Raw genomic sequence first — 17,093 nt, forward strand, 5'->3', positions numbered from 1 at the left:
CATGGTGAAATGATAGGACGAAAATGGGCTTTTTGAAAATCAAGCCCAATTAAAACAACGCTCTGACAATATGACAACGATTACAACCAAGGTTGATGCATGGACATGACCTTATAGTCCATATCTGAGTGGGAAAAAAACCTGATGAAATTTGTGGCACATACCTTTCGAATGAGAAGCCTTCAAAAGTGATGATGTCTTTTCACATAATGAATTTATAGCCATTTTCAGAGCTTTGCAGAGGGGAAATTACACAAGACACGTCTCATCTGATTAGATTTCTTAATTCAAGAGGAAAATGTGCTTCCATTCACATAGTTTCACTGATGTGTGTGAAATACCAAAAGAACCAATAACGTTGCAAGTTGACCGAAAAGGATTGTTCACCACAATGCTTAAAATGACTCGAAGCTTCAAAGGGCTGCAGTTTTTAAACCATTAGTGATCCAGAGATACTATTTAAGATTTATGCATAGGTCTGGTCTACAAACACCTGTGATTTATTTCAGATTTATTTGGAGAGGGTCACTTTCCAAATGTAGCTGAAATTGGGTGATTTGACACGGAATGACCCAGTCAACAGAAGTAAAATCGGGAGCATTTTAACTCAGAACTGAGGAGAACCATCATGCACATATAGCAAGGGCACTTGAAAAAGTACAGTGTTTTGGTGTGAAAAGTGCATGCGTTTTAGCTGAGAGCCTGTCCCATTTTAAGGTTACTTCAGGCTTTCCCCCTGATCTTGCCCATGACCTCTTTGAGGGTATAGTGCCCGTTGAGCTAGCTAGATGCTTTTGTATTCTCATAGCTAAGAAGTATTTCTCCTTTGATACTCTAAATCATTTGATCCTAACGTTTCCATACAAATGGGTAGATAAGACTAATCGCCCTCATGTGTTGCCACGTACATTTCAGAAAAGGAAAACAGTTGGTGGGAATGCACATGAGAATTGGTCTCTGTTGAGATTGATACCACTAATTGTTGGAAATCTGGTCCCAGAGGATGAACCTGCCTGGCAACTTCTTCTAGTTTTAAAGGACATTGTTGAGTTGGTAGTTTGTCCTGTCCATACCGATGAGTCAATTGCATACTTGGAATGTAAAATATCAGAGCACCGGTATAGGTACCAAGAACTTTTCCCTGAAATAACTTTGCTACCAAAGCATCACTTTCTGGAACATTATCCAGAGATGATCCGCCTTTTCGGCCCACTGGTGTTGTTATGGACGACGATGAGATTTGAAGCTAAACATGCTTTTTTTAAACAAGTTGTTAGACACACAAACTGCTTTAAAAACATAACCCTATCTTTGGCCAGAAAACATCAGCTCATGATTGGCCATTTCATGCATTCATCAAACTGAAAAACAGGGTCTGGAAGTGTCACGAGTCTCAACAGTCCCTGTTGAAATCTTGAGTGACGATGTTACACTTAGCTTTACTCTGAAGCACCCTGAAGCTACTCTGGTTAATCTTGCGGAGATGGCATTAATTACAGGAAGGGCATGATAATGGCACATGGGTCAGTTGGTGGTTTGCCAGAGTTTGTTGAAATTGTGCAAATGTGTGTTTGGCAAGATGGTTTAGAATTCATAGTGAAAAGATTAACCTCATGGTATAGGGAACACTATCGGGCCTTCCAACTAGATCCATCTCCAAAGCACGTTTCTCTGATTGAGTTGAGTGACCTGTCAGACCGTTACCCCTTATGTGCCTATCAAGTTGGAGCACTTCGTTTGGTGACTTTGAAAAGATATATACATTCTTCTGGTAAGGAATGGTAAAGCCTTACACATAAAATAGTGTATGTTATGTTGTATATGTATTTTTATGATACTTGGCAGACACTTTTATCTAAAGTGACGTACACATCAACTAAACAACAACAATTAACTAAACAACCACAACTAACACAATAACAACAACAGCAACATTTGTTTAGAAGAAGAAAGGGTTTAGCAAAAGGCTGTTAAAAATCCAGTTACAAACTGAAATCAAACAAACAAGATCCTTAGTTGATCAAAGCATACTTGAGCAACTGTTGCCATACCTGCACCAGAGATCAGCCTGTAACTAACTACATGCTTCACTACAGATTTGACTTGATACTTAGGACAAAGAATTTTCATAGGGTGACTGTGGGTTTTCATATTACTCGCATAAGTACACTGATTGTACCACTCAGATATTGTCACATGGTACTAGTAACAATGTTCTGAATCTCCAGGTTATGTCTAAATCTGTCTTTTGTTCTTTTCAATACAGAGTAATCATTTAAGTGGGCCAGAAATGACAAATCCAGCGAAGCTTCGGATCATCCTTGGAGAAAACAACTCTGACAAATTGACTCTGCCTTTTGGAATACCAGAGGCAGTAGATGACCTTAAACTTGAGATTAAAAGACAATGTGCAGTTGCAGAGGACTTCAGATTGCAATACTTGGACATGGAATTTAACGAGTTTCTAAATCTGACCTCAACAGCGGATCTCAAACACTTAAGTACAGTTAAATTGGTTGGAACATCTACTGAAGTAGGTCTTTCAAGTGCACAAGAAGGTTCTGCTCATCAGATCACAGAGGATTCTGTCTCCATTTCTTCTGCAGACACTGACATACTCTCATCAGCTGAGTCAACTTCGTCAACTTCGTCACTGAGAACTCAAGCCTGGCCAGCAAGTTTCCCCATACCAGAGTTCACCTATGAAGCAGAGCTACAGCTGATGAAGGCCAATCAAGAATTTCAGAAAAATGACACCCTCCTCACCCCAAGGCCAAAACTCAAATCCACGATTTTGGAGGCATTGGCTTCAGAAATATTGAAATTCAGAGCATACGTCACAAGTGCTGATTGTGATGATGTTGCCAAAGCTTTGATTGAAAAGCATCCCTGCCTAAAGGAGCAAAGTTCTCTGTGTGGATTCTATGGCTGGAAGATCAGCTTGAAATATAAGATGGCCAATAGTCGCACGCGACTAAGAAACATTACCTCAGAATTGAGTGTCAACTCCCTGAAACGTGGAAGAGGAGACAATCACACAAGTCCAAACCAAGTTAAGAAGCCTAGGCGTGCTGAAGTGAATTACTTACCCGACTATCCAGCTGGAGAAAACAAAGAAAGTCTTGAAGAAGAAAGGTTGGCACTACTGTCTGAGGTTAAAAAGAGAGACAACCATCAGATGATCAAAATGAAGATGGAGAAAACCTTCGCCCTCAGGAGGAATGAGATTGTTAATGATATGCCAAGCATTGCAGAATACAAAAGTAGATGGCCAGCTCTTTTCTGTGAACAAGAGGTAAGCCAGATTTAAACGCCAAGCCCTTTTTACGTGATCCATTTCTTAGGGTTGGATTGTTATTTGTAGTTATTCACAATTTGTTTGAAAACACACTTAACAGTTGTATTGAAGACATACTGTACCATGACATACATCAAGATTTTCTATATGCTAATTGTAATTCTTTCTGCATTTCCAAATGCTGAGTTGTATAATAAGTTGTTCTTTGTGTGTCCTCTCCCCTCATAACGTTCAAGATTTGTGCAGAATTTGCACGGATCACCACCGTACAGCTCAAGTCAAAGTTTATGTTAGAACTGGACATGATCTGCACCAGTCTACCTGCTATTTGGCGTAGGAAGGGAGGACAAGCAGGACGAAAGATCAAGGACATCATGGCAGCCATTGACCAGGTTAGTGAGAAGTTGTTTTGTTCCTCCCACTTTGAAAACCTGTGATCCAATATTAGGCTGTGAGCTATAGGGCCATACCTGCCAATGAAACCAACTTTTTCTGAAAGGCTTGACCATACTGACATGACATGAATTTGAATTAGCGTTGGCATTTTTGGGATGGGCTACACTTATTTCAGCCCCATGAATAGATTTACATTGAAGATCAAGTCTTTCCAAAAATCTCAATACATTGAAAATGCATTATATGAACATATACTGTCTGACACCGGGGGAAGTGTGGCTAAGAGAAAGGGAAGGCTGCAAGACTGACCCGGAGCTCGCGTTCCGGTTGTTGCGATTGTAAGTAACATTACAATGATTTCTCATTTACTGTGCTTGTTTTTGCTTTCACTACTAAAGCTATTCCTTGTGAATGTATTTTGACTATTTTTGCTAAACGTAGTATTTTGCTGTATAGCTAAGTGGTTAGTTTGGATGTTCGTGTAGAGAGCTAACTACCTAGCAGGCTTGTTTTGTTAGTTACCTAACGTTAGCTGATAGATATCTGCCTTTCTATCGTTTGTTTTATGGTAAATTTGCTTTTCAAGTAAAGCGCGAGTCCGTGTGTTTATTGTTAGACCATATTTCTGCAGATATTTGCTTTGAAGTGCATATTACAGTGAGGTGCATTCAGAAACCAGTGAAGATCTAATCGCTTTTGCTAGCCATACAACTCACGAAACAAATGTATCTGTAGATTGGCGATTGCCGATGACCCTAGAGTGGTTGATTATTTTATTTGTTTTCTTATTTTCCTTACTATTGTTTTGAACGAACTCTTGTCTATTCATGGGTGTGGCAGATTCATAAAGGGAAATAGTAGCTGACTACGCCACCTAGAGTATGGTTACCCCTAGGACACTACGGTTACCAAATCACTGAACTGAATTAATTGGCAACACAGGTTCAATACACAGAGGGCAGAGACGTGAATGATGCAATACATGTATTTATTTCGTACCAACAGGACAGGTGCATAATTCGTGTCGCAACACACAGCAGTCACAATGATGTACAAGTTACCCTGATAAAGAAATGGAAGGGAGGTAGAGGGGGATGGCAAGGACGTGGCCCTATAAGCTATTGGGGATGTTCAATTGACTATGTGATCAATCTCCATCTTAAAACCGTAGGTAGGACTGAAGGCTGGCCACTGGCAGGAAGCAGAGAGAGAGATAGAAAATATCTCGCACACACATTCACACAAACACAACTCACACTGCAACCAAGGGACGACACTGCACGTCAGGCACACCACGTGGAAGTAGGGAGGCTAGTGAGGAAGACCACCACCGGAGACTGCGGCCCACCAGTGTAGGCCCACTATTCCTGTCAAGGAGGAAGAGAGAGAGATCAGCTACAGCAGTGGTTCTTAACTGGTTTGGCCAAGGGACCCACAATTCCCTATGGTTACTAGGTCGCGACCCACTTTTTAAAATATATAAAGAACATATTTTATTTCTCAAAATATATTACAATCGACAAAATACAAACATTTAGATTTACAAAACAAACATTTCAACATTTAGATCTATTTAGATTTGACATCACACTGTAACTGGATGTGAACACAGCAAATAACACGAGGGGCCTATAGGCCAGGTTTACAATGAAAAGACCAGAGAACAATGTGCAAATTAAACCTATATGCGTTTTAGGAGCATTAATGAGAGAACTGGAGTTATTTTTTAGATCTGATCAGAGACTCGAGCCCCGTTTTCACATTCACTGGTATCTTGACAAACAGACTTTTCCCTTCGTTTGTGCCCTCCGTGTAGCCTACACACAAACGGTTTCGCCTCTGAATTCTTTCTGAAAACTCCGACAAAAGTGGAGATTCGTGGACTCGTTTCGCGTATGAATGTGAACTGAGAAAAACTAAGTAGGCTACTTGCATCTGCGCAAAAAGTGTGGCCAATGTTTAAATTTTCATTTGGCTTTGGTGATCATGGATGCATTCCGAGTAGCAGTTGCAAAATATAATCTAATGTTGGTGCCAACCCTTTTCGTTTTTTGCATTTGCAAATACAGTTGAAATGAAACAAGGAAGTGATTCGTTGATGTTATTGATATTTTCGGGATTCTGATTAGCTAACGTTGGCTCAAACTTCTTGTTACACCACTAAGATTTGGCATGCTCTTGGCGGCATGAACACGGGTGTCAACGAAAACTTTTCTGAAAACTGACAAGTGTGCACGATGTTAAATGTTAAAATGTTGAAAACGGAGGGGAGGAAATATTCGTTTATCAACTTGTAGCCTAGTCCATGGTAGCATATCTCCGTGGCTGGGGTCAACCTTAAGTGGTTGCATGAAAAAATATACATAGCCTATATTTTTTACAACATCCCTTCGCGACCCACCCAGGACACCTCCGCGACCCAGTTTTGGGTCGCGACCCACCAGTTAAGAAACACTGAGCTACAGTACATGCATATGAGGGTGGAGTTGCCACCCTCATAGACAATGAATTAGGAATTAGCACGGAGGTAGAGAGAGTACTTAACTTGCAGCACAATGGGTATAGAGAAGCCCAAGGTTCTACTAAAGCCTACCTTACATTGCCAGACTTTGCAAAGATTTGGAAAAGATTTTTGAAAAACTATGTCTCAGACCCTCTCACATCTAAAGACAATTCATTGAGGTTTTAGTCACAGTCTAGTCACAGGCCAGTCTCAGATTAGGATTTTGCAAAGACTGTGGGTCACTATTTACAAGACTGCTGCTAGATTCCTTCAAATTATTTCCATCGTGCAATAGGCTACACGTCATCATTCACAGGAAATCACATGATAGCCTACTCATATCAAAGTAATTTTTTCGCGTTTCTGCAGCATTGTTTGATGTGTGACATCACTAACAGATATAGAGCTGTTCTGTCACGTAGAACAACCGACTAATAAATTATAAGAAATGAAATAACAAATAATCATAAAGGCTACAGCTGTCGCCTATTTTGCCCCTTCCTGTTTCATGTTCGCGCAAGGTTACTATTGGTTTTTAATGTTCACGTCACTATTTGCATGAGCCACGACTGAAAAGACTTCCGATAATATCAAACATGTTTGATATTGTCGTAACGGCAAAACTAGAAAAAGACTGCCTCCGACGGACTTAAAACCGCTAAGATTGGCACCTTACACTAAACGATTTAGATGACGGGAGCGCGCTGCGATTTCAGTACAACTCCCAAGATTTCTGCCCGATTTTGGAAATTTAGTCGCCGACTGTTAAAACAGACCAAAATCGTGCAATGTAAGCCAGCCTTAAGGGCCACGTCTGGAGACCCCAGGTGTCTTCCACCACTGGAGGTTAACAGAAGTTAGGTACACCATATGCAGCACACACAAATACACACACACACACACACACACACACACACACACACACACACACACACACACACACACACACAGAATATGGAGTGATATAAGAAAAGAAAACCACACACACACAAAATATGGAGTGACACAAAAGAAAAAGAAAACCACACACACACAAAATATGGAGTGACACAAAAGGAAAGGAAAACCACACACACACAAATAATACAAAAAGATACTCTCACCAGCAGTACATATAATGTAACAAGCTGTAGACAAAGCAAGCTGTAGACATGCAGCAAGCCCGTGAGGTAACAACCAAGGCCCAGCCACCAAAGCTAGCAGCCCACGCTATGATGACCAGATGAGAAATTAATCAATGGAACCAACACGTATTATTTTACAAGACAAAACAGCAGCCCCTTGTGAGGGCGGACACTCGCCTGGTGGCCAATCTTGTTAGTTGCCGGAGAAACGTGCAGTCTCTATAAATGTAAACGTTACAGTTACTCAATGCAAATTACTATGAATACAATAATGGCAGTGCTTGCATATACCTACCAGCTCCCAAAGTGCAGCTATCTTAGCAGCAGAATAGCCCAGAGGATGGACCGGAGGTCGTAACCACCACCTAAATACAGGCAAACCGGCAGATAAACAACTATGCATTAACTAGCAACCGTGCTATATCGCACAACAATAGCGAGCATCATAGTGGGGTACGAATTGTAATTCCGTAGGATTTTTTTGCTAAAATTGATTTTTTCGTTTTATTTGCTTTATTTGGGGTCCTACTGTTGAAAAATGACGGGGTGCAAATTTTCTGACCCCGTTTTGCCCCCCCTCTGGGGGGCGCTTTCTCACCTTGGCCAGGATACTGACTGCAATCATACATCTACTAATAATGATCACATTTTCACAATCTTGGTGTCATTTTAGGGGGTTATTGAGGATGCTGAGTCCATTTATGACAGTTTCATTGTGATCAGAAGTTGTTATGACTCATTTTGTCATAACATTGCAGTAATAAAGGCAAATCCAATGGGGAAAAGTCGGCAAACAGTAAGTGAGCTCATATCTTGGGAACGCTTTGATGTATGTTAACGAAACTCATGGTCACAACACTGGTCACATGACAACTGACACACACTGGTCACTGGTCACATGACAACTGACCCCCTCCCAAGGGTACACAACAAATTTGGTGTAATTTGGCCACTGGGGGGCGCTATAATTAGCGAACCTGCGTTTAGAGGTTGTATATCATGATGATGTTGGGTTAGCAAAAAAAATCCAATGGCTAGTCATACTCTTCATACTCATATTGATGATCATTGCAAATTTTACCCACTCATTATAAACAATTGCCCATTTTGGATTTTCCTGAAAGAGAAACTAGATCATCAGCAGTCACAACTTTGTTTGGCCCCCTCATTGCTGCTTGCCAATTTTTGTCAAAGATAACTATTTCAACACAAGATATGTCTTAATTCTGTCTAATGACACAAAGCTGAGAATCACATTGCTAAGATACAGACAGAAGATACAAGAAGACAAAATTATCAAATGATGCCATTTGTAATGGATGGCTCAAAATCGTTATGTAAAAATGTATGAAAATCAATATCGGATGAAATGAGAAAATTATCTTTTTCTTGTAAACAACTTAAGTGTGACAAGCAGTATGACACAAAATACCCCAGAAATGTTTCACTATCAGTAAACTGAGGAGTGTGTGTTATATGAAAGTCTCGATTTCAATTTGAAATTTGGAGCAAGAAAATCTAAACCGAGAGATGAGAGAGGAAAATGTAAAATTCTAGCTCTCTAAATGAGGTGGTTTTTCAAATCCAAAGGATAGGAGAACCCCTATGAGCCCTAGGCTGTTTTAAGGGCATTTCCACTACCTTTAGTTAGAAGCATTTATCCTGGTCATTGTAAGTGCCATTCACACATGCTACATAATACAAGAACCATGGTGGAGGGATACTTTGGAGCTGAGCAATTTACAGAAATATGTGGTGTGTGCCTTACAGAAATAAATGGCAATTTTGATTTAGTGATGAGAAATGATTTTTTGACACTTTTTGTGCTTCATATTTGTGACACGAGCTGATCTAACCTGACTTATACCACTGCTTGGTCAAATTTCCTATTGTGATGCGCTATTTGGAACGTGCATTATTATGACCGCCGCTAGCGTAGCTAGCGAAGCGGTCATGTAGTTGTTGTCAAAGTTTTTTTTTTTTTTTTTTTTTTTCCGTCATTTTTTGGTCAACGATTCCCGGGACACCGTAACACCGGGGCACATGAAACTTGGTGGGCATGTAGCCCCAGTAGACTTGTGCGGAAAAATTTCGTTTCGTCCCCGGGGGTCACTCCCCCCCCGCGCTGCCCCCGCCCGAAGCCCAAAAATTGCAGTTTTTCCTACATAACTACCTGAACCGTGGCACCGAGGATGACACATTTTTTATGGTATGTTGGTCTCAAGAGCTCGGATCAACTTAGCTCATAACCAGTCATTTGTGATTTGCACCCCCATGGTAAAAATTGAAAATGTAATGTAATATTGCTTTAATTGAACCTATCTTCAGATGAGATGCTATGAACTGCACCAAATTTCATGTGTATGATTAACCTGGCACCCTCTGGGAGTATGCCAAGTTTTGTGGAATTTCATCCATGGGGGGCTATAATAAATGTATTTATGTGTGCATTTAGTGAATGGTCCCTCAACGTGGCTGTTCTACACTGAAGCCTAGAATGGCCTGTGCCCCATGTAGCTGTGTCACTGGCCACCCCCGTGGCTACCCTGTGCTTACCAAATAAAACAATTATGTATTTATTACGATTTTATATGAGAACGTCAAAAGCAGAACTAATGCAACAACGTTCAAACACTGCAGCCTGCTGCCACTGGTGTGTGGCGCTGGAGCTGCTCAGTGAGTGATAGATCAGATCAGAGAGAAGAAGACAAACGAAGAAGATGGAGTTATGATTTCTCAGTTCCGAATGGCGGCCATATTGGAATTTTCTTTACTGTCGCTAGTTTCACACTACTTGATTTCTCATGTTGCAGTAAGCTAAACGATTTCATCTCTTACGTGACTTGTTGTTCTTGCACGTAACTGTGTAACCGTCAGACTTAGAAGTTGGTAAATGTCTTTACGTTTAGAAACGTAATCAAGCAAACTCCTCCGAGCAGATGCGAATAGCCTACAATGTCAGTAGGCCTACTCAAACCACCAGTCGCAGGCTTAGGACTAGGTAAGTAAAACATCTCTTCTCTATATCTCTACTATTTTCATTTTAAAAACTGTATTTAAAGCGAATGCCTGTTTCCAAAATGTATTTATAGAGTCTGTACATGTGGTCCCTAGCTTGGTTTGCCCGAAAATTAAGTGGAAATATCCTTTAGAAGTGTTTAGGCGCTAGTTAGCATGTAACAGCATCTGAATTAATTAACTGGCATGGTGCATTTATACCTGACGATCTCTTTCAAGTAATTTAAATAAAAACCGGACCTCATGGTTAGTATTCATAGAGTCTGTACATGTGGTCCCTAGCTTGGTTTGTCTGAAAATTAAGTGGAAATATCCTTTAGTAGTGTTTGTACTCTAGGCACCAGTTAGCATGTAACAGCATGTGAATGAATGAACTGGCCACTAGCATGGTGCATTTATACCTGACGATCTCTTTCAAGTTATTTGAATAAAAAACTGACATCATGGTTAGTATTTATAGAGTCTGTACATGTGGTCCCTAGCCTGGTTTGTCTGAGAATTAAGTAGAAATATCCTTTAGAAGTGTTTGTACTCTAGGCGCTAGTTAGCATGTAACAGCATCTGAATGAATTAACTGGCCACTATGGTGCATTTATACCTGACGATCTCTTTTAAGTCATTTAAATAAAAAATGGATATCATGGTTAGTATTTGTAGAGTCTGTACATGTGGTCCCTTGCTTGGTTTGTCTGAAAATTAAGTGGAAATATCCTTTAGAAGTGTTTGTACTTTAGGCGCTAGTTAGCATGTGCCAGGTGTCATACCATTGCAGTAATCATCTCACTAAACCAATCTGTTCAACAGAGTTTGCCAGTCAGACCACTACACCTTTGCCAGCACCACCACCCAGCAAGCTTCATCAACTCCAGCCATGCCGGTAAATACAGTGCCTATTGACAGCCTACACACCCCTGTTCAAATGCCAGTAGCTTTGTTCATTGTTAAATCCTGTTGTTCTTAAATGTGTTATTGTGTTTTGGAAAGTTATTGCATTACATTACTCTTCACCTTTTGCTTTTGTAGTAGAAAACATGTTGATGGTAGTGAAAAGGTAGTAAATTCAGCTCAATTTTGCTATTTTGGGAGGAAACACCACCAAAGATGCTGTTTAAGAGGATGCTGGGCCGGGCTTTGAGGAGGTCCCTGGCGCTCCAAATTAATTAGACTGGTGCAGCAGGAAAGGTGGCTTTTAAGTCCTTACATCTGAAGAGTGTGTTGCATAATATCATTATTAAAAATAATTTAAATAAATTGTTTAAGCATGTATACAATAAATAAAGCATGTAAATGAGCATGTAAAATAAATAAACAAAAGCATGTAAAATAAATAAATAAACAAAATGTATTGAACCTAATACTATGTGTGGTGAGTCTGTGTGATAGTTGCTGAGGATAAATGTTTTTATATTGGATTATTAAATTACAGAATACATTTATAGGTTTCTCATCAGCAGGCACTGTCTTCACCTTAGTAAATTTGGTAACTTTGGTAAGCTCTGTAAATAATTGTAAATTGTTCTGATTGAGGGCAAATGGAAAGTGTTATAATGTATTATTGCTATTTTAGTACATCATTTGCATTATTATGGCCATAAATAAGGCCAATTAGAAGCTGGTGGGTAGTAAGCGGCAAAAGGGTGGCCCTTTATCTGGAGCCACTTCTGAGCCGCCGGTGGACCGCCAGAGAACTGATGAGCAAAACTCCAGCGGGCCACTGGTGGGTACCCGCGTTGGACCGCCAACTCTGCCGCTGGTTTGTAACAGTAATTTTAGCATTGCCCATGGTGGATTAAATGATTGCAAAATATTTATTGAGGTGAGTTTAACAAGTGTAATTTCATTGGCATATAATTCAGGCCTAAAGTAGATGGCTAAATGGCTACAATAGAAGGATACACGAAAAGCCCAAACTACCAAAATCTTCATATTTTATTACCACAGTTTCTATCTATAGGCCTCTCTTATTTGGTATACTGACTAGACATTATTGAACAAACAGAGGCTATTCATCTGTATTTCAGTATCTCAGTAGGTTAAAGTATTTTTAGATACCTCCCTGAAATTACTTTTTGCAGGTTGTGATGTCTTCTATATATTGTTGACGTTACTGTCAAAATGGCGTAACTGTTAAATTCCAATATAGTGAGTAGGCTATTGGCAAAACCGATTTGCATTTTTATGTTGAGCCGGCAAGGGGCTCAGTTTAAAAAGTAACTAAGTTCACACACACACACACATATCAACAGATTCACACGCACAGATAAACACTTCCACGGATTCCACACCCACACACACACACACACACACACGCACACATGCACATTCACACACACACAGACAGACACACACACATCTTTATACAAGCAAACTCACACATGCACACACTCATATACACATGAGCTGCAAGAGTAGGAGATATATACATACAGTATATTGCACAAATCGGAGATACAGGAAAGTTGACGAGCGTAATTCGTTTTGGAGAGTGTGCAGAACTGAGCGGCGGTCATATTGTGTACCGCTATGCGGTGCATCTAGTTTTTCTATATACCGCACGGCTATGAAGTAGTTCCCTACTTTTGAGCTTATTACACTTGAATATTAATTCGCCAATGTCAATATAACGGTAAAAACAACAACGTTGTATCTAAGACAGCGGCAATATAAACGAAAGTGATAGTAGCAGTGGTATAAGCGGGATAATCAACTCCGCGCCCTGTGCGTTTCTAGGAAAATAATGCACTTATCGAAGTGTAAAGTCCCCTCCGCCTGCGGCGTCGGGTCCTTATTACCACTTCGAACGTGCATTATTTTCCTATAAACGCACGGCGCGTCGTTGATTATCCCTTACTTGTTTGCGTGGCACACATGATGATTCTCTACAATAACTTTTTACTGCATCGCAATGAACAAAGTAAAGGCAAAAAAGTGTTTATTTGTCAAACAAATTTGGATGCAATATGAGTCTTGAATTGGATACCATACAGGAATTTGCTAGGATCTCAAAACTGGATTATGAAGCTATTATGCCACAAAAACACACAAAAACATGGGGTAAGTGGAGCTAAATGAAGTTATTATTTTGCTGTCACTTCGTCTCTTTCATGACCTAGAAGGTTGTATGGTATCTGTGGATAGCTTTGTGTCTCCTCTTTCATCTGACATGTGTGCCATAGCTTTCTGATCTTTGGTTCAAGAGTAAATCAAACGAGAATAATGGTAGCCTAAGCTATATGAGATTATTATTTGTTTGTCACTTTGTCTATTTTTATAACACAGAAGGATCGATGTATTTGGTATCAATGGAAAGCTCTGTTTCTCCTCTTTCATCTGATATGCGTGCATGTCTGTGCGATCCCGGGTTCGTGAGTAATTCAAGCGAGAGTAATGGATGTGCGGGTGAACGCAGAGAGCAGTATAGACCAGGGCTCTTCAATTAGCGGCCCGCGGGCCGGATCCGGCCCCCGAGATACTTTGTAGTGGCCCTTGAAGTGTTGGCTGATGTTATATGAGCAAATCCTTATGATCGGTAGAGACGTAAATAGCTGGTGGAAAACACGATAATGGAGGTGCAGTGATAGGCTACACTGCGGGTAGCGCCTATAAATAATGTTCTGTGTGGTGCGTTGCCGTTGTAGGCTACTTTGTTACTGGATATTATACAAAGAGGTGCCTTGCTTCGTTTTTACGCAGCGTCACCAACATGTTGACGTGCGCCAAATCCAAGCTGTTTTCCTCAAAGCATGAAACATTTTTGGTGCATGACATCTCACCGGTAGTGTGACTGTCCAGTCCAAGCAGATCCTCGCGAAAATATTTGCCACTCGTAATGTAGCTATTGTAGCAAATAGGAGTCGGTTTAAAAGTTTAACTTTGGTGGCATCAGTTCTGTTGCATGCTCTCACTCGCTCTGAAGTCCTGCAGCCACTGCACCTCAGCCAATTGCACGTAACGTTTTGACCGAGTTGAACATAAGTTCCATCTTAGCTTAGTTTCAACGTAAATTGCCACTACGTTGGAGTATTATAAGCTACTAACATTGCACCACGCAAATAGTTTCAGTGTGAAACTAATACACATCCATCGCCTTGATGTCAAGTCCACTGTAAGTAACATTGATTTGTGTGAACACGTTCATCCAAAATGGTGGGATTGGAATGTTAACTGTATGTTGAGATGAGTTACTGTATGCGACCGATTACGCACATTTAATTCATTTAAACACTGTTTGAAACCTGTTTGTGCCCATTGGAAATTGTATGGACCTAGCAGTTAGTTACTGCACAAAGCTCAGATTCCATTGCTGTTAATGTTATCACAGATTTCATATTAGCCATAGCAATGCAGATCAGTGTCACCTTCCCAATGCCTACCACTGTGGTAGTCTGGGCCTGTGGCAGAAATATTCCCAAAACACAAATACAACAAAATAACCACCAAAAAACGATATTAGGCTTTTACAAAATGCAACATATTAGCAATATAGATCCAGTGTCACCTTCCCAATGTTGGCCTACCACTGTGGTAGTCTGGGCCTGTGGCAGAAATATTCCCAAAAACAAATAACCACCAAAAAACGATATTATGCATTTACAAAATGAAACATTTGAACACCCATATTGGTGCTGTTGTAGTTTATTGTATCTACATTTGTACGTGATTACTCATATTTCAAGCGGTATTTCTCCGGCCCCTCAGTTGTGATACTTTTCATGAACTGGCCCCTATTACAAACTAATTGAATAGCCCTGGTATAGACTATAAATATGATCTACTTTGATTTAATTTAATGACAAGTGTTTAGTCTCGTTGGAAAGCCACAGTTCTGCTCTTTCGTGCAATAAAGGCTTCATCTCGCTGCAACTAATAATGGCAGAGCAATGTAACAGAGAAGAATGGGAGTGTTTTTTGACACACTTGGTTAGGGCTCATAGGGTTAAAAGGGATCCATTACAAATGGCATCATTTGATAATTTTGTCTTTTTGTATCTTCTGTCTGTATCTTAGCAATGTGATTCTCAGCTTTGTGTCATCAGACAGAATTAAAAGACATATCTTGTGTTGAAATAGTTATCTTTGACAAAAATTGGTAAGCAGCAATGAGGGGGCCAAACAAAGTTGTGACTGCTGATGATCTAGTTTCTCTTTCAGGAAAATCCAAAATGGGCAATTGTTTATAATGAGTGGGTAAAATTTGCAATGATCATCAATATGAGTATGAAGAGTATGACTAGCCATTGGATTTCTTTTGCTAACCAACGTCATCATGATATACTGTAACCCCTAAACGCAGGTTCGCTAATTATAGCGCCCCCCAGTGGCCAAATTACACCACATTTGTTGTGTACCCTTGGGAGGGGGTCAGTTGTCATGTGACCAAGTTTCGTTGACATACATCAAAGCGTTCCCAAGATATGAGCTCACTTACTGTTTGCCGACTTTTCCCCATTGGATTTGCCTTTATTACTGCAATGTTATGTAAAAATGAGTCATAACAACTTCTGATCACAATGAAACTGTCATAAATGGACTCAGCATCCTCAATAACCCCTAAATTGACACCAAGATTGTGAAAATGTGATTATTATTAGTAGATGTATGATTGCAGTCAGTATCCTGGCCAAGGTGAGAAAGCGCCCCCCAGAGGAAGGGCAAAACGGGGTCAGAAAATTTGCACCCCGTCATTTTTCAACAGTAGGACCCCAAATAAAGCAAATAAAACAAAAAAATCAATTTTAGCAAAAAAATCCTACGGGACCATTATTTCATGACAATTCGTACCCCACTATCAGTAAAGATGAGCTTACCTTTCATCCACACAGGACCTACGTTTTCCCCGTAGCGAAATAACCCACGAAGACAAGGGAAAGACTAACAAGATCCACTGCCTGTAGTAGGACCTCGTAGCTCAACACAGAGCAGCGATGAACCACACCACTGTAACGCAAGATATTTAAACTAAGGCCACAACGATAGTTTAAACGTCATTAAAACAAGCCAAAGATCCGATCGCTTACCTTGCCTGGAATATGTTCACCGCTCAAGAGAACAAGCTAGCCCGACCAGCTCGTGTGCCACGCCAACAATAGAGGTCAAGTCCACGGAAGAAGAAAGGTAGGCGTGTAACCCCAGGAAACTGCCACCGGCAATATATACACACCTAATCGTGACCCGCCCATTCTCTGTCTACCCACTTCGGCTCACCTGTCACTCAGTAGAGGCACAGCCTGCTACAATGGGTTTCATCAGGTCCCTTTCCACAGGTGTACTAATCAAGCACCATGCAGTCTGCATTGATAATCAAGGAGCTTCATTGTATACACCTGTGGAAAGGGACCTGATGAAACCCATGAATTGTCTGATTCAGTCCCTGATCCAAGGCTGCGTTTAGACTGCAGATCGGATATGCTCAATTCCGATTTTGTGCTCATATCCGATTTTTTTGATTGCATGTTTACATCTACTTTCGCCAGTGACCCAAATCCGATCATGTGTGTTTACATTTGCCAGACACTTGAAATGGCCCGCATGCGCATGGGCTAAAAGTTTCTTGTAGGGGAGAACCAGCACAATCGTAACACTTTTTTATTTTCTCAGTTCAAACTAGCTTTACACAAAGACGATAGCCTTGAGAGCAGTGAAACTTGACCAGAACAGAGTCATACATCTCTACTCCATGAAAGTTGAAACAGAATGTAACAAATATGTTGCCGTTTGTTAATAACTTAACTTAACAGTGACATGTACCTTTGTT

At 40.5% G+C, this 17,093-nt stretch overlaps 1 long non-coding RNA gene across 1 annotated transcript; it reads right to left on the reverse strand.

Annotated features, from left to right (window-relative positions):
- Positions 1–7,014: 7,014 nt before the first annotated feature.
- LOC134068230 (uncharacterized) lies at positions 7,015–16,279 on the reverse strand. Its single transcript, XR_009936623.1, has 3 exons — positions 16,147–16,279; positions 7,617–7,686; positions 7,015–7,540 (listed from the first exon to the last, which is right to left on the reverse strand). It is a non-coding gene; the product is annotated as an uncharacterized LOC134068230 (long non-coding RNA).
- Positions 16,280–17,093: the final 814 nt, after the last annotated feature.

The sequence above is a fragment of the Sardina pilchardus genome, chromosome 20 (genome assembly GCF_963854185.1).
Source record: "Sardina pilchardus chromosome 20, fSarPil1.1, whole genome shotgun sequence".
NCBI classification, from domain to species: Eukaryota; Metazoa; Chordata; class Actinopteri; order Clupeiformes; family Clupeidae; genus Sardina; species Sardina pilchardus.